This window comes from Myotis myotis, unplaced genomic scaffold (genome assembly GCF_014108235.1).
Source record: "Myotis myotis isolate mMyoMyo1 unplaced genomic scaffold, mMyoMyo1.p scaffold_m19_p_22, whole genome shotgun sequence".
In the NCBI taxonomy this organism is placed as follows: Eukaryota; Metazoa; Chordata; class Mammalia; order Chiroptera; family Vespertilionidae; genus Myotis; species Myotis myotis.
This window is the reverse complement of record NW_023416327.1, coordinates 3,428,171-3,435,142: the sequence shown is the minus strand read 5'-3', so window position 1 is coordinate 3,435,142 and position 6,972 is coordinate 3,428,171.

Here is a 6,972-nt window from a genome sequence, read left to right as displayed (position 1 = left end):
CTCATCGTGGATGCCTCTCTCTCTCTCTCTCTCTCTCTCTCTCTCTCTCTCTCTCTCTCTCTCTCCCTCCCTCCCTCCCTCTCCCTTCCTCTCTGAAATCAATAAAAATATATTTAAACACACACACACACACAAATGCATAAAAATAAATAAATAAAATAAAATTCCTGATACTCAATATTAAATTAGGCTGTCATTAAAAGAGACTTTTCATGCTAAGATGCTGTTACTCTAATTTATAAGCTCTCGTTACAAGTACACATCTAGTTTGGATATCAGTTTAGAATGTGAGGTTAAGCAAAGAAAGGTTATATTTATGATTTTTAAAAAATTTTTAAATTAATTTTTAGAGAGAGAGAAAGGAAGAGGGAGGGAGAGAGAGAGAGATAAACATCGATGTGAAAGTGAAACATGGATCAGCTGCCTCCTGCACACGCCCCACTGGGGATTGAGCTGGAAACCTGGGCATATGCTCTGCCTGGGAATCGAACCAGCAACCACTTGGTACACAGGACGACACCTAACCAGCTGAGCCACAGCAGCCAGGGCTATAATATATATATATATATATATATATATATATATATATATATATATATATATATATATATTTTTTAGCAAGCATGTTTTAAGAGCTTTTACATGTATTAGCTGATTTAAAGATAATACACATATTTATATACTTGTAAACTAGATTCAATAAAATAAACTTTTTGAACTGTTATTCCACTCAACTATTTCTTGAGCAGCCCCTATGTGCCAGGTACTATGGCAGAGGCTGCTGGGGATACTGAAATAGGACGTAGCCCCTGACCTCAAGCAGCTTAATTTAGTTCAGTGGTTTATAAAGTATGATCGGTGATCAGCAATACCAACATCTCCTTGGAAGTTGTTGTAAGTGCAAATTCCCGTGCCCCTAATCAAACCTCCTAAGTCAGAAACTTGGGGGTGACTAGCTCTCCAGGTGACTAACGCTCAGTCAGTTTTGAGAAGCATGGCTTTAGTGGGACTTGTGGGATACTCTCCTGGTCATATCCTAACGTAAAATATAATGTGCTCGAGGTTTGGTGACAGGAGGTCAGTTAGGAAGGGCCTGAGGAGCTGGGGAGGTTTACTGACGTTTGTTCGTCACGCACTGTTCTTTTATATATATATATATATATATATATATATATATATATATATATACACACACATACATACACACACACATATATATATATATATATATATATATATATATATATATATATATATATTATTGATTTTTTTACAGAGAGGAAGGGAGAGAGATAGAGAGTTAGAAACACTGATGAGAGAAAAACATCGATCAGCCGCCTCCTGCACATCTCCTACTGGGGATGTGCCCGCAACCCAGGTACATGCCCCTGACCGGAATCGAACCTAGGACCTTTCAGTCCGCATGCCGACGCTCTATCCACTGAGCCAAACCGGCTTCGGCACGCACTGTTCTTATACTGTGCGTGGTGCTGTGCTGGGTGCGGAGACAGGATGTAAGAGGCAATGGGGGGGCTCACTGAACAGGCATCTGATGGGTTTGACAAGAAAGCCAGTAGGGAGTTTAAGTATGTAAATGCATCTTTATGGTCATTGGATTGTACAGTAAAAGGGATGAGAATTGACAATAGTAAAAAATATGGTCTTTAATAATCATTATGGCCGAAACCGGTTTGGCTCAGTGGATAGAGCGTCAGCCTGTGGACTGAGAGGTCCCGGGTTCGATTCTGGTCAAGGGCATGTACCTGGGTTGCGTGCACATCTCCAGTAGGAGATGTGCAGGAGGCAGCTGATCGATGTTTCCCTCTCATCGATGTTTCTAACTCTCTATCTCTCTCCCTTCCTCTCTGTGAAAAATCAATAAAATATATTTTTAAAAAAATAATCATTATGGTACTAAAGGTAGTTATTAAAAACTCAAAGCAGAACTGTTGTTTTATTTTTATTTTTTTTAAATATATATATATATATATATTTTTTTTTTTACAGAGAGGAAGGGAGAGGGATAGAGAGTTAGAAACATCGATGAGAGAGAAACATCGATCAGCTGCCTCCTGCACACTCCCCACTGGGGATGTGCCCGCAACCAAGGTACATGTCCTTGACCGGAATCGAACCTGGGACCCTTGGGTCCACAGGCTGACGCTCTATCCACTGAGCCAAACCGGTTAGGGCGAACTGTTGTTTTAAATAGCTAAAAATACAGGTCCCAAATGGAAAGTGTTTTTAAAATTTTTACATTCACTTTGAAGCTCTTAATTTGATTTATGCTCAGCTATATTTTTGACAACTAATGATAAAATATTTGTAACATAAATATCTTAAATATTACACTATGGACAAGAGGAATCAACACCTGAAGTTCTCAGTATATATTTCACTTATGGTTCATTCAATACATATTGATTGAGTAACTACTAAGGACAACCACTCACTGTGCATGCTGGTGACCAGGATGGAGATTCAAAGCAAAGGTGTGGCCCTGTCCTGGAGGAGCTCGGGTCCTAGTGAGGTGGTGGTGCCAGGCCAGGCAGTGTCGGCTGCTGCCCTCAGCGTTGGTCTGCCAACTACAGGCACCAAAAAATGTTAATGAATGCAACGCCATGATCCAGGTGATGCAGAAACTCTCACAATTCTGAACTTAAAAATGTACGGTTATGTAAGATACAATTTGTAGCAGGAATCAACTTCAGTCTACATATTCAAATGTGTAAAAAATAGAGTTATTTTTCTGTAACTGAGCTTTATTTCCATTTGAAGCCCCCGTTTGGCCGCGGGAACAATAATCTTATCAATAGAGGCCTGCCCCCTTCCTCAGGGCTGGGTCCAGATTAGGGAATCTCTGAAGTGCCAAGATGAGAAGAGGGAGACACCAGATCTTTGCATTACTGATCCACCCACAGGGACCCTGGGATGCTCTTGGTCTCCGGTGCCGGTTGTCAGTCTGGCCCTCCGGTCCTGGCGACACCTGGCTCGAGGCCGGCTGTGGCTTCCTTGCCCTGCGAGGTGGCAGAAATCTCTGGGAGGTGGCCCTGCTGCCTCGGCATATTTGAAACATCACCTCCGAACTCCTTAGAAAGGAAAATTCTCCTCTTTCCCAGATTCCTGCCTCAGGACACTGATTGGAACCCAGACAGCAGGTTGCGAATACTCCGAGGCTCCACGCTCCAGGCTCTGCAGACGGAGAGGGCGCAGGCATTCCCAGGCTCCCCTCCCCGGAGGGTCCGGCATCAGAATCTCACTCTACTTCCTCCTCTCTGACCCTGGGTTTTTTTCTCTGCCTCAGAAGACACTCCCTCTACCCTGAGATTTTAGCTTCAGAGACACCTAGAATTATCGTAATGGATTTTTCATTTTAAAGCGGGATGTACTCGCGTCAGGTGACTGGTCCAGAGCACCCCAGGGAGCAAGGACCTCTCGCCGTTTTCAGGGTCTGAAGCTCAAGTTTTCCGCAGCTCCACCTCCGTGCTGCCACGTCTCTCCTTTGATGACAGTCACAGGCTACCACAGATCTCCAGGCAGGGCAAGTGCTCATGCGTTGGCGCCAATCTCTTAACATGACGAGGTGTGTTATCATTCCCATTTCACAGGGGAGGAGGCTCAAGTGGGGAGACGTGACGTGTCTCAAAACCAGCTGCCATTTATTAAGCACCTACTCTGTGTCAAGTGTGTTCGTTTTTGTTTTTAAATTGATTTGAAAGAGAGGAAGAGTGAGGAATATCAATGTGTTGTTCCACTTATTTATGCACCCATTGGTTGATTCTGTATGTGCCCTGACGGGGGACCAAACCTCAACCCGGGCATTTTCGGACCCTGCTCTAATCAACTGAGCTACCTGGCCAGGGCCCAAGTGTGTTATGTAAGCTCTACTGCTTAGATATTCTCCACGGACGGTGTTAGCAGAGCATTTTTCTGGTAAGACTGAAGCTCAGGACTTGAGTGACTCACCCAGGGTCTTGGTGCAGCAGAACAAAATCTGAACTGAGGCCTGGTTTCCAAGGCTCCCTCCAAGGCAGCTGCTTGTGCCACTAAAACAATGCACGTGCCTTTTAGAGGAGGAAATGGGGCCAATGCCAGTCACACTCACTTCACTATTATCATGAAAATCAAGTCAGATTCTGGACGTGGAATGCCATGATGCTAATACCATGAAGTTAATACACATAGCTCCAAATTAGGAACCCAAACACCTGCTTCAGCTCAGTTCTAAAACCCTGTTCAATTTGGCAAGTCGTTTAATCTCCTCAGACCCACTTCCTCAGCACTAAAATGAAAGAACTGACCTGAGTAACTTTTAATTCTGCCCTGCTCTGAAATTCAATTTCTAGATAAAGCATCATATACATAAATGATTATGAAAAATTGGAAAACACCTCTCAACTTTATCTTGGCTTTTGATTTAGCACCTCACTTATTTTCCAATTCCCTTGCAAGTTTATCTTTCGGCATCCTCAGATCTTTTTAGACACCGTAATAACTTCCAATAAAACAATACATCATAGAGGATGCAAACCACAAGCTTTGAGAACTGTCTGCAAGTTTAAGTTTTAAATGTGCAAAATATTTTGGGATGTATATCCCCTCCACAAAAGATGAAAGAGAAGTAGGAAAGATTTTTCAATAAATTAACTACTAGAGATTAGATAATAACACAACTAGATTCCGTTTAAACTAAAACTGTTACTTTACTGTAGGTACAAGTGCAGAGGAAATGTACTTGAATGTTAGTCTTGCTATTTCCTCATTCTCTGATCTTGAGCAAATTCCCCCATGCCTGTTTTCTCGTTTGAAAAAAATAAGCATTCCAGTACTGTGCATCTCAGAAGACTGTTCCAAGGAACCAGTTCCAAGGAACTATATAAATGCAGTATCTGGCACACAGCCAAAGTCTAACTAATATTTGGACGTTGTCACCAGCGCTCTCAGTTATTTTTATACGTGAGCAGGTTAATTCGAGAATTATTTTAGGGAACAAATAGGCGAGTGCCTACAGACCCCCAGAGCGAGGACGATGAGCTAGGTATGGAAACTCACTAAGGCAAAAAGCCCGGGAAGCCAGATGCCGAGCAAGGGGCGAAACTGGGAAAACAAGAACTTCGCCCCCAGGGTGACCTCTCCTCCCCTAGCATATCACTGGTCATGTGGTTTGGACCGGGCTCTTTTAAAAGGCCTGAGACCTTTTCCTCTCTAGGCCTCAGTTGTTTTTCAGTTTCAAGCCAAGAAAAGCAGCAAAACCAGGCAAGTGACACTGTGGCTGCCTCAGGACCAGCTTTTACCTCCCAAGTCAGTCCCTCCACATTGTGTCCTCAGCCGTGGGTAATGATTTGGCATGTGCTACGGATTGTTTTTCCTACATCCCTTCTTAGCAGGAGACAGAATTCTACTCAAAACATGGAAAACCGGATCACAAAGACGATCAACATGGCGGGACCCTGGGACGTGCTTCTCACCACTCCAAATGCTCTGGGTCCCTGGATCCATCACACCAGAGTGAAGAGGGCCCCAGAAGGGGAAGAATGGGTGACTGAACCCCAGGAACACCTCGAGGAGGAACCTATGGAGAACAGACCTTTACATCTTGCCTGGTAGGAGCTGGCACACCTGTTGCTAATATACAGAATTATACTCATTCTATTCATTTTGGGAAGAAAGTCACATACGGGGACCTTTATGTGTTGGAACTCATTGTCCGGGAAAAGGACTGTGGATGAAAAAACAAGGCCACATGCTAACCTGACAAGCTCAGGGAGGCCTGCTTGGCGGTCTTGCAAACTCAAAGACCTAAAGTAACCATAAAGGATGGTCTAAAATTGAAACTTTAACTACAAGCAGTTTATAGTGGGTAGTCATGTCCTGGGCCAGTATCTTCCCTAGTAAAGGTCAATCTTTACCTTAACTGAGTCTGTCTGTCTTTTTGCGTCTAAGATAACATCCATGTGAAAGGTCGGGGTAACTTGTAACTTCCCTTTTTCTGGACCCCTCAGGGCATAACCAAGTGTGCTTGGGCACCAGGACAGAGATCATAAATCCCTTTAGTGTTGTTGTTATCATGTTCATTGTTGACTGTTACCTATCCTGCACCCACCTAAGTAAAAGAAGGGTGTGTCTATCATTTTACTTTTTATCCAATCCCAGAGGTTCCCACCCCTCCCCCCTTTGCTTTCTCCCACCTCCCTAATCCATCACCAATGGAATTCCTGTAACCCACCTAGGTCCCCTCCTTCAACTGCAACGTATAAAAATAGATGAAAAACCCACCATTCTCTGGAGCATTGTCCCAATCTGTTGAGATCCTGCTTCCCGGCAATTGTCGACAGTTTGGCTCAAATGAATTCACAAAAATTCTTTACAGGTTTGAATGTTTTTATGCTAACAAGATGCAGGATGTTTTCTCTAAAGGTTGCTGCAGTAGCTCCCTGTGGTGAACGTCTGCCTTTTCCCAGGTGACCTAGTTGTCTTTCAGTATCTAACAACTACAATATGAACTATTATAATGTCACCCTCCCTTATAGTAATGGACATACTAAGCTGCCAACTGGTTGTTGTTGCATATTTCAAGAAAAACAATTTTAAATATAATAATGTTAACTGGTTGGTTTCTGATATGTGGAGTAACTGTTTATTCAGATACCCGGTCAACAGCACCAGAGGGGAGGGCCTTGTTCCTTACGCCCACGGACAGAAGGAGGCCTCTGCCCCATTCCATTAAGGATAATTATTAACAAACAGAAAGGGAAGGGAAATGTTAGGACCGTAGGGCAATAGGATCCTTAACGGCCATTGGTCAGCTTCCCGCCACAGGAGACAGACCCGAAACAAAGCTTTCCTGACAGGGTCCTGAAGGCACCAGCTCGCGCGCCTGCATTCCAGCACCCCCCCTCGCCCCCCCCAACCCCCCAGCCCCCGGTCCCCCGGACAAGTCCCCGCAGGTGACTGCGCACAGGAAGAAACTCC